The 16,697-nt window shown below is 39.9% G+C and overlaps 1 protein-coding gene across 2 annotated transcripts in view; it reads left to right on the top strand.

Annotated features, from left to right (window-relative positions):
• The window catches only part of KCNQ5 (potassium voltage-gated channel subfamily Q member 5), a 492,894-nt gene that overhangs the window by 431,548 nt on the left and 44,649 nt on the right, over positions 1 to 16,697 (top strand). The gene's annotated exons all lie outside the window — the stretch shown is intronic.

Raw genomic sequence — 16,697 nt, 5'->3', positions numbered from 1 at the left:
CTTTCGCTGGGCAAGGAACCAAAATCAAATGGCATCTTCCATTAATGCATGAACACTGCGAAGGCTATCAGTCCTTCTGGCCTCATTCCCTAGGCCTAGCATAACCTGTGTTTTCCCAGGCCCCGAAAGCCCGAGGGATAAAATTAACAACCAGGGGTCATCATCTCCGTGATCTCAGGCAGTGACATCCCTCCAACCTCAGCCCCTGGGTCCCGCCCAGCCCATTCAGAGATCCTCAGGGACTGTCCCCACTCTTAAGAGAGCAACGTGAGTCCCCTGTTCCCACTTCCTTCTCCACAATCCCATGGAGGCCACGCCCTCTCAGGAGAAGCCTAGCAGCTGAGCAGATGTGGCCCCTCCTGGCGGGGCTTGCAGCTCCCATCCCAGCTGCAAGGTGCTGATCCCACCAGGCTTCCCGCCACCTGTCACTTTGCTAAGGTAGGAAATGTCTCTCCACCAGCCCTGGGCACTCCTCCATCGGGAAATGTGCTGAGGCCCTGACAACACAGATTGTCAGCGTCCCCTGGTTTCCACACTCAACTCCCTCGGAATCTGGCTGAAAGCCCATGAACAGCTGAGTCAAGAGTTACCAGTTACAGGGCTTTCTGTTGCTCTCAAAATAGGCTGTCTGAATATAAATGAATGTCTCGTTTCTGGAAGGCAATTTGGCAACGTATACCTAGAGCCTGTACATACGCCTACGCTGGGACACACCCCACCCACCAACTCCACTTCTAGGATATGGTTGATGCAATGAAATGATATCAGATATTAGAAGTGATGCTATAAATTAAAAATTATTAACATGGAAAGATTATCACAAGAACTAAATGATTCTATTTTGCTGTGTGTGTAAATTTAAGTATTTACAGTAAAGTCTGGAAAGATTGGCAATGTATGACCTCCAAGTGGTGCAATTATAGTTATGTTTTATTTCTTCATTTTGTTAACCTGTATTTCCACCAAACCCCTCTCCTTACATTGATTTCCCCCCAAGTGGAAGGAACACCAGGGAGGCCTGATTGTTGTTCTGTTCAAGTAGCTTTGTTGGCTGCCCACCTGGAAGAGATCATGACTCCTGACGCCTCATTGCATCCAACAGTCCAGAAGCTTTACCTGTGCCTTAACTCAAAGTTAGGTCTTGAGGAAACAGAAGTTCTCTTTTTATTTTTTATTTTTTTTTTTAAAAAATGAAGCAGTTTTCATTGAAGTGAACTTTACTCCTGAATTATGCATTTTTATTTATAGTTCCTGTCCAGGTTTTAAGTTTTTCTAAAATCCACCTATTGCTCATAGAAAATAATACATAACACTATAGCCAACCCCCAAATACAAGTTGGAGGAAAAGTAGGTTGACAGTTGTGCAGATAGAAAATAATACAATAATTAACAAATAATAATCCAAGAATAAACTCTGTTTTACATACTCACAACTGTAAACCTTTTTTTACCCCACCCTGGATTCCAAATCTGTTTGCTCACTCACTTCATAGGTTCTCTTCTTCCACTTCCCTCCTTTCTTTACATATTTTAGGTATTTCACTGCCCATTAACAGCTCTGGCAGGGTGGATGCATAGCAGAAAGAATTATGGAAATTCAGGTTGACCTTTAAGTTAATAACTAAGTTACATTTGGAAAATAATGGGCCTGTAATGGAAAGATACTATAATAGGAAAAAAAGAAATTTAGAGTTAATCTGTAAATGTTAATACCGTATTTTTCGGACCATAAGAAGCACTTTTTTTCCCCCAGAAGTGGGGGGGGAAAGTCCCTGCGTCTTATGGTCCAAATATAGCCTACACATATACTTTTAAAAAAAAGTTTTTTTACTTGCCCGGCTCTGTGTGGTCTCTGTGTGCTTGCCTGGCTCTAAAATGGTTCTAAATGCTGCTGTTTACTTTACAGGGTTGATTACATGTGTTTATGACTGTGATGTTGGGTTTTAATGCACATAAAATATTTTAGGACACTATTTGTTTCAGAATCTTTTTTTCTTCATTTCCCTTCTCTAAAAACTGGTGCGTCTTATGGTCCAGTGCGTCTTATGGTCTGAAAAATATGGTAATTCCTGTGAAATCTAAAACCCTTTACTGCAGCCCTGGCCTGTTTGGCTCAGTGGATAGAGCATTGCCCTGCAGACTGAGTAGTACTGAGTTTGATTATGGTCAAGGGCACATGCCCAGGTTGTAGGTTCAATCCCCAATAGGGGGGCATGCGGGAGGCAGCCAATCAATGATTTCCTTTCATCATTGTTGTTTCTATCTCTCTCTCTCTTCCTCTCCCTTCCTCTTTGAAATCAATAAAAATATATTTTTAAAAAAATAAAAATAAAACTCATTACTGCAGATGGTATTATTTTTATAATGTAATGGCTCTTACAAAAGGTTATTAAGTATCCCATGCTGCTTTTCTTTGCTATAAATTTTTATGAAATTTATGTATTATACTTAAAAGGGCTACAATTATCTCCTAATATTCCACATTCTTATGTACCAGAGAAGTGGAAAATAATAGATGTTGAAGCCAGAAATTTACAAATGGCAAAAAGGAGTTCTGGTTGGTGTGGCTCAGTTGGCTGAGCCATCGCCTTGTACACTGAAAAGTTGCAGGTTCGATTCCAGGTCAGGGCACATATCCAGGTTGTGGGTTTGATCCCCCCGTCTGGGCATGTACAGGAAGCAATGGATGGATGTTTCTCTTTCACATCCATATCTCTTTCTTTCTATCTATCTATCTACCTATTTATCTTTCTCTCTCTCTCTCTCTAAAATCAATTTAAAAAATAAAAGCACAAATGGCAAAAATTAAGGAGTAAACTATAAAGGACTAGTGTGGTATTGCCATAGCAAATTTATTTTTAACGATATGATATGAATAGTATTTTCAGTTTATAAATCCAATAATATGAGAGAGAGATGTTTCATTAGTTAATTAATAGTAGTTAAGCCCCTTCATACAATTTTTAATTAGATAGGGATATCCTCTAGTTTCATTCATGTTGTTGCAAATGGCAGATGTCTTTGCTTTTTAAGAATGAATAATATTTTATTGTATGATTATACCATAATTTCTTTCACTATATATGTATATAAACTCATCATGTTGTACAATTTAAACATACAATTTTATTTTTAAAATAAAAGAAATTAGGTAGGTTAAATGATAAAAGTAACATTTATTGGATCCTTCTCTGTGGAGGGCATTGTTCTAAATGCTTTATTCCTATTGCTTAATTTAATCCTTTCAATACCTCTATACAGTGTGTGTGTGTATATATATATATATATATATGCATATATATATGCATATATATATATATATATACACACATATACACACACACACACATATTGAGTGGCCAGATTATAATGATCTCTGAATGCATAATAATCTGACCACTCAGTGCTTGAATTCGTGCATGGGTGGGGTCCAGCCAGCCTAGCTATGGAGAGGGGATGTGGGTGACTGGCCAGCCAGCCTGCTGGTCAAACTCCTGGTTGAGAGAACAATTTGCATATTAGCCTTTTATTATATAGGTTATAATATATAGGATATAATTATATAAGATCTCTGTGTTCAGAGATCATTATAACCTGGTCACTCTATATATTTTTTTTTCTTTTTTAATATTATCATCCCCATTTTATGGTTGAGGAACCTGAGACTTAAAGCTAAGTCACTTGCCCAAAGTCTAACAGATTGAAGTAAGGGAGTCGCAGTACACACCCACGCAGTCTATTTTCATGGTCCTCCTGGAGGACACAGTCTCAGATGTTCTCCCAGATGTCATATCAATTTCCCTTTAAGCATCTTTAATATCTTCTTTTTTCCTGCTACCTCCTCCCGCCTGCTTTCACTCTTCCATCTTCAGATGGTCAGATCCTCTTCCCCTATAACCATTTGATCTTGCCATTCTCCCATCCCATTTTTCTCCCACTCTCTGCCAAACCTCTGACCTACATCACTTTCAAAGACTGTCAAAGCTAGAAGATAAGGCGAATTGGAGAGATGACCTTTAGATGACCCTTCTCTGTTTTTAATCAAGTATCTGGGAGAGACTCAGAATAGCAAACGTGCTGGACTGTGTCTGTTTACCCAGGGAAGGAGGCAAATGGTGAGGTCATCTGAGGCCTGTTTCAAGATGCAAAAGGTAGTACCAAGAGATGGACACCTGTCAACAACAGGCGAGGAAATAGAAAGTGGCAAACTGCAAGTAAAAGGAAAACCAAGAATCCAAAAGCCACAAGATTGAAACTAAAGGAGAGCTAGGGGAGAGTCCAGATTTGCCGGGTCTAGTTTGCTACCAAGGAGGGCTATCCTGGCTGGACCCTGCTACACCTGGAAATGCCTTTCAGAATTACACTGTGAGTACAATCATCTTTATAGAGAAGTATAAGGAGGTAGTTTGAGGTAGCTCCACACTGCAGTGCTTTAAAAAATCTGTCCCATTAGCATGCTGCAGGTTTTCAGAGAAGGTGATGCATAATGTTCTTTGGCTGCCTACACATATATTTTTTAAACATCTGTCCTGCAAACATGTATAACCTTCGTGTTTTAACAAGTTTAACATTGTTTCCATGTGAGTGAAGTATATCAGTTTTGCTGGGCAATTCTCAGGGCTCACACTGGTTCTGTGGGAGGTACATCCTCACCACATGTTAATGAGAAAGACTAGCAGGACCCTGGGTACAGATGTGTGGTATTCATCTGATCAGAGGCCGAGTGGGTGGAAAATGTGGAATACCTTCTAATCTTGGAGGTCCCTGGAGGCTGGTTCCCTCATTCAGGCACTGCTACCATCTCTTCTGTCTGCCATGTTCCTTTCTGCCCTCAGCCAGTTAGGATGTCTTTGGTTTCAGGGCACAAAATAAGCAAAGGCAAGTACCTTAAACAATAATGAAACATAAAACGAATTTCAGAGGCAGGACAGTTCCTAGCAAGGATCATCGGGGTCCGGCTTCACTTCCCTGTGATCCTCTTGTCTTCTTTGTCTCTGTCAGTCTCTGTGTCTGCCACTCCCTCGGGATGGGAGCAACATGCCACAGCAGCTTCATGCATCTTTTCCAGGCACAACACGTTGAAAGGCAGAAAGGGGACCATCTTATGTTGGTATCTCTTCTTGAAGTGAGGGAAACTGTCCATTCACTTATTATTTTTGCAGAATTGGGTCTCGTGCCTAAAATGATCACTGGTGAAGAGAATGGGCATTGGCCATCACCGGTCAGGATCTGGCACCTGAATCTGGGGCCAGACTCCCTTAAAGTGCGTGAGTCCAGGTAGGGGCTGGAACTGAGTCGAGTTGAGGATCTGTCTTCAGAGATTGGATGTTGGGAAAGCAACCTCTAGTAATGTCTGATACAGCCAAAAAATATTTTCTATTTTGTGGTGCCAGTGAGGAGGAAGAAGGCCCTTCAACATGTTTTCTCCAAAGTATTCTGTCTACATGTCCTTTCTGTTCTTCTAAGTGGCTATGCTTTTTTAAACATAAAGCCAGATTTAGAATTCCTTTTTTTCTGTATTCTTTTGCCACATAATTTTCATGAGACAATGGCCTATCTCTTTGAATTTCAAAAGGAAAAAGTGGGCAAAGGAAGATCCAGGGGAAGATAAATGAATTCTCATTTAGATAATATAATCCCTCCTGACATACAGTCAGCATACGCCCCCACCAGGGGGAACGGGTGCCACTGCCTTCACCAGCCCTGAGATGCCTCATTCCTCAGGCTGCTTGCCTTGAGGACTCCTTCTTCCCTTCCAGTCTAATGATAACTAACTGGGTCTCCCGTGAAAATAACAAAAGGGGCCCTGGCAGGGTAGCTCAGTTAGTTAGAGCATCGTCCTGATTCACCAAGGTTTCGGTTGTTCCCCCATTCAGGGCACATGCAATAAACAGTCAGTGAATGCATAAATAAGTGGAACAACAAATCCATCTCTCTCTCTCTCTCTCTCTCTCTCTCTCTCTCTCTCTCTCTCTCTCTCTCTCTCTCTCTCTCTCTTTCTCTCCCTCTCCCTCTCTCTCTCTCTCTCTCTCTCTTTTTCTCTCCTCCCCTGCCCCCCCAATTAAAATAACTTTTTAAAAGAGTAGAAATGCACAGCATAAGCTACTGGAGACCTTAACTCTTCTGGAAGATAGGAAGTCCATCCCTTTCCTCTCCTTAACCTCTGTCTTCTGGGTCCACCGGTCTCCTAAAGCTCTTGTTTGAGATTATCAGTCTAAGATCTACCGGAAGAGCAACAAAAAGGAAGCGGGTTAGTGTAGTGGTTTTGACAATTAGCCTGAACTAACAGACTCCTTAACCAACAATGGGACATTTTCCTCCGAGCAACATAATCACAAGCTAAGAATATGTTATACTTTACTACTTTACCCTCATGGACTTTCATCTCATCCCTGGCCTCTGTGACACTGATTTTCCAGTGGCCTCTACTTTCCTCCTGTTTTTAAGTCTCCCCACTTGACATCTTTGTTTTGGTGTTTGCCCAGAATGCAAAGCACTATACTGCACTTTTCCCTGGTTTTCCATGTAGAGGGCACAGGTTAAGCCAGACTTCAGTTATCGTGTTCCACAATATATGATGCTTCCTGGCACTTTTGGAAATTACCTGATTTTGCACTGAGTTCACATAAATACTTTTTTTAAACATATCCACCACTTGTTAAAAATTAAATGTATTTGGGTGGCATTGGTTAATAAAATTACATAAGTTTCAAATGTGCAATTCTATAATACATCATCTGTATATTGCATTGTGTGTTTACCACTCAAAGTCAAATCTCCTCCCATCACCCTATATGTTACCTCCTTTACCCTTTACTACCTACCCACACAACCCTTTCATTCTTCCTGGTAACCACCATACTGTCATCTGTATCTATGAATTGTTGTTTGTTTGTTGCTTTCAGTGTTTTATCCCACACATGAGTGAAATATAAGTTTCTTGACTTTTTCCACCTGACTTATTTCATTTAAAATGATATTCGTAAGATCTATCCATGTTGTCACAAGTAGATGTATTTCATCTTTTCTTATGGCTGAGTAGTATTCTGTTGTATATATGTAACACATCTTCTTACTCCAGTCATCTATCTAAGGACACTTTGGTTGGCTCCATGTGTTGGCCACCATGAATGATGCTGCAATAAACATAGAAATATAGATAGATAGATAGATAGATAGATAGATAGATAGATAGATAGATAGATATAGATAGATAGATAGATATTTCTTTGCAAATAAATGCTTCCAAATTGTTCAGTAGATACCCAGGAGATGGATTGCTGTGTCATATGGTAACCCTATGACAGAAATAATTCTTTTTAAAGCAGCATTCAATTAGGGACTCATTTTACCCTGTTTTGCACATCCTTGGCAGGGGATCCCTGACTGAGGAGCATGCTCACTCCTGTGAAATCTCTCTATAACAAAGCCTGAGGGAGTTTTTTCATGGTAGAATTAAAGAATTTCTTAAGAATGACTGGACTCTAAACTCTGTAAATAAACACTCTGCGGCTTGCTCTATACCACTTAATTGTTAGTATTATTCTATGCAAAAGCCTACAGAGTTTATTCAGTAGGATTCTGAAACACTTCCAGTTCTTTACTAAGGAATTGGTGAAAACCAATACCTTTAGGAATTTTCTACATTTTGGTCCAAAGGCTTTTTTTGTCTTTTAGTTATCCAGGTTCCTCATTTATTCAGTCAGTCATTTCTTCATTCAAAGACACACCCTAGACCTCTCCTGTATGCTCTATACTGTTCCTATCTCCCTAAGATCTGCTCTGTGTTCCTGGGTTCCTATTATTGGTATTGGTTGGAGGGGTGAGAAGAGACCTGTCGATCTCTGCTTTTGGACTCTAAGTGACTAAGTGTTTATTGTATTTCTGGTAAGGTTTGTTTTTTTCAATACTTTTTTGTGAAAAGTTCGTTCCTAGTTTTTAATTACTGGAGAAATGTGTTTCTATTTTGATTGGACTGGAGTTTCCCCTGGCTTTCTATTCTGATCCAAGTGCTTTGTATTTCTGCCCAGATTTTTCTAGGTTCTGCCCCAATAATTTTTGTCACCCTACAGTGATAAGAAAAATTATATTTTGTTTCCATTGGTGGGAAAAATAGCTTTCTATTTAAGATGTGAGCTATAAATGTAATATAAAAATATAACTAATATAACATTCTAACTTATTTTAAAGCACCAATATACACATGCACACGCACCCTTTCCTGTGCAGGTGAAATAGAATTCAGAATTCCTGTTTATAGGAATTCCTGTTTATAGGAATTCCTATAAATGGATTCTATGTCCTCCCTTTAAGAAGAAACTAAGCTGCCAAATGACCTCTGAGTATAATCCTAAGCCATACCTTTCTGATTTCCACAGACCCAGGATTTATTGAGAAGCCCAGGGGTGTAAACAGGAATTCTGAATTCTATTTCACCTGCACAGGAAAGGGTGCGTGTGCATGTGTATATTGGTGCTTTAAAATAAGTTAGAATGTTATATTAGTTATATTTTTATATTACATAAAAATTTGCATAAAATTTGGCAATTTAAAATAATAGACAATTATTTTCTTACCACTTCTGTGGTCAGGAATCCAGCAATTTGGCTGGTGGTTCTGGCTCAGTCTTTCATGGGTTGCAGTCAAGCTCTCGCTGGGCACAAAGTCATCTCAAGGCTCACCTGGAGTGCAAGATTCACTGCCAATCTCACTCAAGCATTTGCTGGCAGGACTCATCTCCTCACTATATCAGCAACTGTATACATATCTGAGTATCATCATGACATGCAACTGACAGAGAGAGAGAGAGAGAGAGAGAGAGAGAGAGAGAGAGAGAGAGAGAGAGAGAGAGCGCTGCAGCCTTTTGTAGCCTAACCTCAGAAGTGACATACTATCACTTCCTCCATGTGCTGGTGGGCACACAGACCAGCTCTGGGACAATGTAGAGGAGACTGTACAAAGGAGTGAGTACCAGGAGATATAGGTATCATTGGGGACTACCTTAGTGGCTGACCACCACAAATGCTTTTAAATTGGGTTCATCTTTCAAGTGGCAATATTTTACCATTCCCGGTGGTCTTTGCCAAAACCCCAACCACCAGCTCCCATCCTTTACAAACTTTTCCTTTACCTGCCTGCCTCTGAAGGCATTTGGGTTTGTGATCTCTAGTCTAACCATATTATGTCCAGTTTTATCAGTATTGCTAGTATATATATAATTCACACCTTCAACCTTGATTACATTATAACTAGACAATTATATGTATTCCATTCTTAGTGCAGCCTTTCCAAAGTGGTATTTTTAAAAAAATATATATATATATATTGATCATCTGATTAGTGTGACAAAAATTAAGGGGAAAAAAAAGTGAGAGGAAACCAGCTAGTCAGTAGCAAAACCAGTGTTTCAGCCACTACTCCAGTGCTCTATTTTTTTAGAACATGTGGCCCATCTTCAGCTGCTTCAGGAGGATAAAGAGATGTTCTTGGTCACTTCAAAAGGCAGTGACAGAACCAATGGTGCAGTACCAATTTTTAGCTCAGTATCATGACAGTCTAGAGACTCCACTCCACGCCAATGGAATGGAGTCCACCATTGGAAGCTTTCAAACCAAACTTGGATGGTCAACGTTCAGAAATTTCTAGGCCCTTAAAGAGATCAAGCCAGACAACCCTAAGAAATTTTCTTCCAAACCCAAGTTTCTGGAACTACTCTTCTGGCTCTTCCTTAATTGTTACCTCTTATCCTCCATGGGAATTCCAAACTGAAATGTGGAAGAGGGAGGGAAGGGTTGGCTGGGAAATACCAGAAACACGGTTTCTGTCCTGACCCTGGTCTCATCTCTCTTTGACACAGAAAAGTGCTTCCACTGCTTTCGACCTCTCAGGAGTCCCTCATTGTCAGCTGCAGCCCTTAATTTCCTGTGAAATGTGTCATGTGTCCCACCTATTATTAGGAGGTTTATGTGTCTGCTCCATAATGGTGCATTCACAGAATTTGGATAAGTCTTCAGCTAACAGGTTTCAAGTCAAGTCACCACGTGTTTGGGGCTGTTCTTAGGGCTAGCATTTTCCTGGACACTAAAGGAGATAAAGTGAGTCAACGTGATGACTGCCACTTCAAAGAACTTGCCATCTGTCTATAAGTTTTACTCCCCAGCCTCACGCCAGTTACAATATTGATTGAAACTGAGAAGATCAAAAAGCATCTACTTCACTCTTCAGACTTCATACTCCAGAAATAACCTGTGGGTGACCGCTGAAATTTGCACAAAATTAGCACAAAATTACCAACTGCACAAATCACAGAATTTAACCCATATTTGAGAGGTACTTTGCAGCTGCATGGTGTTTTTTTGTACTTCTCAAGTTATTTCCTTCAAAGGCACACTTAGTTGTCTGCTTCACAAAGAGAAACCAATATGACACAATTTTAAAATTATATTTAATCACTTTCATGGTGTACTCTACTTGGTAAAGAAGAAGAAAAAATGGTTAGGGAAAGGCCAGGATCCATTTTCTGCAATGGATAGAAAAATACGTTACCCAGGCTTTGCTTTCTGCTATTTACAGCATGAAATTCACTCACATTGTCCCAAATTCCTTTTTATTTCATTGTCAATGTCTAATTTTTACCAGCATTTCCTCTCTTGCCATTTTTTCTTCTGTTGCCATGTGCAATGCATAACAACAGTTCCTGGATTCCAAAAATATAGGAAACCTCAGAAGAATATTAACTGGGGAAAATTAATCTCTGTATCTCTAGTTACAAAGATTCATTTGCACATGAAATTCTTAATTCCCAGTGGTGAGAAATTTGCATCTTTCATTAATCTACTGCAGTAGCAACTGCTATACCACATCTTTCATTCTGTTGGCATCAGTGACTAATCTTTCCCAAAATTGTTTTGAACTTATGTTCCCATGACTTCATTGTGGTTGAAAAATGTCATGACCTCGTGTCTTCTTATATTTATACTAGAAGCCCAGTGCATCAAATTCATGCATTGAGGCGGGGGTGGGGGGGTCCCCTCAGCCCATCCTGCACACTCTCCAATCTGGGCCCCCTCAGGGAATGTCTAACAGCCAGATTAGGTCCAATCCCAGTCAGACATCCTTCTCACAGTCTGGGACCCCTATCTCCTAACTGCTCACCTGCCTGCCTGCCTGATCGCTTCTAACTCCCCCCCTCCTGCCAGCCTGCATGCCCCAACTGCTCCCCCTGCTGCCCTGGTCTCCCCAAACTGTCCACTCCCCGCCAACCTGGTCACTCCTTACTGCCCATCCTATCAGCCTGGTCACCCTCAACTGCCCACCCTGCCAGCCTGGTCACCCCAACTTCCCCCCTGCCAGCCTGATTGCCCCCAAATCCCCCCTGGCCTGGTCAACCTAAACTTCCCCCCTTGCTGGCCTGGTCACCCCACACAATCTGCTGTTCAGTCTTTACTGTTACTGTGATGGCGTCCCAGACAATTTGCATATTCCTTTATTATTAGTATAGACTAGAGTCCCGATGCACAAAATTTGTGCACTCGGGGATGGGAGAGGGTCCCTCAGCCCAGATTGCAAGAGGGCTCAGGCCAGGCCAAGGGACCCCACCAGTGCACAATCAAGACCAGGGAAGGACGTGGGAGATTGGCCAGCCAGTGAGGGGCCTTGGGAGGGCTCTAGATCATGTTTGGCCTATCTCGCTCAGTCCTGATCAACTGGACCCCAGCAGCAAGCTAACCTACCAATCAGAGTGTCTTCACCCTAGTAATCAGTGCACGTAATAGCAACTGGTCAACCAATTGACTGTCTGCCCCCTGATGGTCAGTGCATATCATAGCAAGCGGTTGAGTGGCCTTAGCATGTCATTAGCCTGTTACACTTTGATTGGTTGAATGGACGACCAGATGACCAGGCACTTAGCATTTTAGGCTTTCATTATATAGGATTAGTTACCTGTTGCAGCAAAACTATTTCTTCCCCCCAGATTTAGTGGTTTAAAATAGCAGTTCTGTTGGGCAGTATTTCTGGTCATGGCTGGACTCACTCATACATTTGTGATCAGCTACTGGGTTATCTGGGCACTCAAGGAGGCCTCAGCTGGGCTGACTCTTCTCTGTTCCATGTGGTTTCTCAGTCTAGTAAATCTGACTGGTTCACATAGTAGTGGTGGTTTCCTAAGAGTAATAAGGAACACCTGATTGAGGCTTAGGCTTAAACTCTCAGAGTAATGTCCATGGCATCCTGCTGGTCAAAGCAAATAACAAGGAGAGCCCAAATGCAAGGAGTGGAGAGAGAGGTTCCGCCTCCTAAGGTGAGGAGCTGCAAGTATTATGGCCAGTATTGCAACCCACCACCCCAGCCATTTGTAGCTTATTTGCTTTTACTCTTTGCAATATTCTGTTGGTTCTATGAGCCAATGTGTTGGTGTCTGATTAACATTTTGTTCCTCCCTGTAGTTTCCTTCACTTTTAGAGTCTAAGAAGGAAAGGGAAGGAAAATAACATTGTTAGCACCTAATATCATCAGGCACTGACTAGGCATTTTCAATTGGTTCACTTGATGTCCACATAGCGCCTTTACAGATAAGAAAATTGAGACTCAGAAGAAAATGTAAAAAATTTTTCATGTAGTTCAGTCCAACTGCCAGAGTTGGAGTTTGAAATTGCATTTAGATATAATTCCAAAGTTCTTTATGTTCGACCATGCTCCTCAGCATGTTTTCTTTCAGGTAAGTCTCATCACTAGTAATTGAATGAGTGAAACTTGGTTTAAATCAGCTGTAAGTTTACTATTATTAGTCAAAATTATTTATCTTCTTTTTCAGTTAACATGGCAAATCTGCTCAATGCATGCCTCTCTTATTATATTTACTCTACAAATATTCTCTCCCTATCCCTTCAAGTGTCATTAAGGTAATGCACCAGCAATTCTCATTACTCTTTGAAAGCAACAAAACATTGCCATCTCTGGCCAGTCTAGTCTAAATGGTTTACACATTGGCATTTCCTGGCAGTATTATTGATAAGCTAACAAGAATTCAAAATTGATTTTTAAAATTTCAGGTTTATTTCAAATTCTCCAAAAGATCTGATTGATAAATAATGCAGATTTGTGATTCTTCAGTTTGTCAGACATTGAAAACCATGACTGCTTTGATGGAGATCATATGTCTCTCAATATGATTCAAAGAAGACAGATCTTATCCTTTTGGAGATAAGATCAAATACTTTTTTTAAATCTCTTTGTCGTTGATCCAGAACATTTCTCCCTAGGGTGAAGTACTGTCTGTCTTGGTCTTGAATGGCAAGGGCAATCCATCGATCTCTTCTAATTTGACCTAGCTCAGTTATTTTGCTGTGCAAGGTGGATGTCTGACATGCTGCTGTCAGTCCCAGATCAATGTCTGCATCAGTTATCCACACGTGGTTGGCCTCTGCTTTGCTATAACTGCTTGGCTTTGCTAGGATTACCAGGACATTTGTTCTAATAACAGCAGTCCTACTAGACTATGAATTTACCTTGTGTTGATTACAAACAGTTAGATGATTTACTGAGGAACTACAAAGGTCTACAAAAGTCATTTTGTGTTTTTACAAAGCTGGGATTTTTATGTCTTTTTTTTTTTTTTTTTTTTTTTTTTTGTCCTGTTGGGAAGACTTGGTGCCTTGAATATGGTGAGTCTCAGGAATTTTTACAAAAATTGAATTAATTCAACACAGTGGTGAAGAAATGTCTTGAAATAAAATGGAACTTGTTTCAAATTCTCATTCCCCCACTAGTTGAGTGAGATGAGGCAAGTGACTGGTCCTCACTGCTCACTCTCTCTCTCTCTCTCTCTCTCTCTCTCTGTCTATCTATCTATCTATCTATCTATCTATCTATCTATGGTTAAAGTAGTATGACAGACAGTATGAATAAAATCCTTGTACAATACCCAGCATAATATCTATTATTGAGAATACTCAATAAATTGAATGGATTGCTATTATTTATTAATTCATTAATGCTGATTTCTGCCTTAATTTTCATGAGTTAAAGGGCTAACCTTAATTAATTTGTATGTCTTCATCTTCCCTTCTTCTAGTAGCTGATGCCAGCTCCTATCTATGGGAATCTCAGATGGAAAGAAGGGTTGGGTGGGTGAGTGGGAAGAGATCAACCAAAGAACTTATATGCACATATGCATAACTCATGGACATAGACAGTAGGGTGGTGTAGGCTTAGGGCACGGGGGCAACAAGAGGTCAATGGGAGAGAAAAGGGGACATATGTAATACTTTAAACAATAAAGATTTATTTAAAATAAATAAATAATAGTTATATTCATGCAAACATATTCCCTTTAATCATTAGACGGTGTTTTAGAAATCCTCTTGTTGAGTAATTTATGCACTGAGTGACCAGATTATTATGATCTCTGAACACATAATAATCTGGCCACTCAGTGTGTGTGTGTGTGTGTGTGTGTGTGTGTGTGTGTGTGTGTATTAGAGGCCTAGTGCATGAATTCACACATGGGTGGGGTCCAGCCAGCCTGGCCAGGGGGAAGGGACATAGGCGGTTGGCCAGCATGCCTGCTGATTGAACTCCTGGTCAAGGGGACAATTTGCATATTAGCCTTTTATTATATAGGATATACACTGAGTGGCCAAATTATTATGTGTTCAGAGATCATAATAATCTGGAGACTCAGTGTATAATTATGAAAAGAATGAGGATATCAGGGATCATTGCCTTTATTAAAGATGACAAATAGTTCATTTGTTCTGAAGGAGAGGCATTGGTTCACTAGTTGACAGCACAATGCATAAAACATGATAGTTGCTGAGAAAATATTTATTGTGACTGATTAATAAACAGCTAGTGAACAAATAAATAAATGATTTATTGTTTAGTTATTCAGAGGTCAATTCATTAAACCTTAGTGATAAAAATTGCTTTAGGATTGTGAAAAGCCCACATACAAATGAAATGTATCACTGAAGCATAAAGTTTGATATTATTACAAGTGTGTTGCTTAATCACAGATTGCTGAGTTATTTAATAAAGTGCATTTTTTAGTGATTTTTTAAAGACATTTTTATTGATTTTTTTAAAGAGAGAGGAAGGGAGAGGTGGAGAGATAGAAACATCAGCCTCCTACTGGGATTGGCCCACAACCCCAGCATGTGCTCTGACCAGAAATCAAATCGACGACCTCTTGGTGCATGGGACTATGCTCAACCAACTGAGAGATTTTTAAAAAAGAAACTGAAATTCCTGCATTGCAGTAATTTTAAAAGAGCACATGAAAACATACCTCAATGTTCTGGTTTGAATAAAGATAGATAATATAGTAACATGAAATTTTAAAAAAAGAAAGAAAAGCTCTGGCTGGGCTGCTCAGTTGGTTGGAGTGTCATCCCATATCCCATATACCACAGGTTCAATTCCCAGTCAGGGTTCATACCCAGATTTTTGGGTTCCATCCCCGTCACGGTGTGTGAGGGAGACAACTGATCTATGTTTCTCTCTCACATTGATGTCCCCCCACCCCCTCTCTCTCTCTCCCCATCTCTCCCCTTTCCCCTCTCTAAAAAGAAAATGAAGAAGAAATAAAAAAGGTTTTATCCTTTTTCCTTTTTATCTTATGGGCAGGTTCTAAGCTATTATTAAAATGTAATCAGCAATTTTAGTACTATAGACAATGTTAATTATTTTTTTAAACTCTCTAGTGCTTCATATCATCACTCAAAACAGAAAGACTCCTTTTAATTAAGTGTCATGAACTATATTCCATGAAATTTTGCCAGTATTTCTGCTAACCAGTAAGTTTATTTGAAAACCCTTAATAAAGAACCTTAGAGAGCTTTGTATTATAATTAACATAATTTAAGATGCTGATAATGCATGAATTACCTACTCAATCAGTGTAAGTGGGATCTTTGGCCTTAAAGAGAAAGTGCAGAAGTGTGTTATTAGTAAGATCCTCATTTTGAGCATTAGTATTTCTAATTAGCAAGCCTGAGAATAAACACAATAAAAATCAAGTTTGCCAGATCAAAAGAGTGCTGGTTAGTGCATTTGATAAACATGGTTAGCTTACTATTTTGACTGAATCCCGTGGTAACCAGGTTTTTCTGTGGTTGGCAGGCCTGTTAGTCACTTCATACCTAGCTAGGTTTTCAGGTAGACTGTCATGGTATCACAGTACTTGTGTTCAAGTAATTCTTTTTTTTTTTTTAATAAATTTCTATTGTTCATATTATTACAAATGTTCCTTTCCCCCTCTCCCCATCCATTGCTCTCCTCCACCAGGTTCCCACCCCACCCTCTGCCCTTTCCCCACCCCCCATTGTCCTCATCCATAGGTGCACAGTTTATGTTCAGTCTCTTCCCACATCCCCCTCTCCCCTTTTCCCCAAGAATCATCAGTTCACTCCCCTTCCATACCTCTGATTCTATTATATTCAACAGTTAATATTGTTCATCAGATTTTTTTTTAATTTCCTTGGTTTTTAGATTCACTTGTTGATAGTTACGTATTTGTTGTTCATAGTTTTTATCTTTATTTACTTTCTCTTCTGAAAGAACCCCCTTCAGCAATTCATATAATTCTGGTTTGGTGGTGATGAACTCCTTTAGCTTTTTTTTAATTAGTGAAGCTCTTTATCTGACCTTCGATTCTGAGTGATAGCTTTGCTGGATAGATTATCTTTGGCTGTAGG

This window comes from Pipistrellus kuhlii, unplaced genomic scaffold (genome assembly GCF_014108245.1).
Source record: "Pipistrellus kuhlii isolate mPipKuh1 unplaced genomic scaffold, mPipKuh1.p scaffold_m20_p_5, whole genome shotgun sequence".
NCBI lineage: Eukaryota > Metazoa > Chordata > Mammalia > Chiroptera > Vespertilionidae > Pipistrellus > Pipistrellus kuhlii.
Note: the sequence above shows the minus strand (reverse complement) of the source record. Positions and strands in the feature narration are given on the sequence as shown.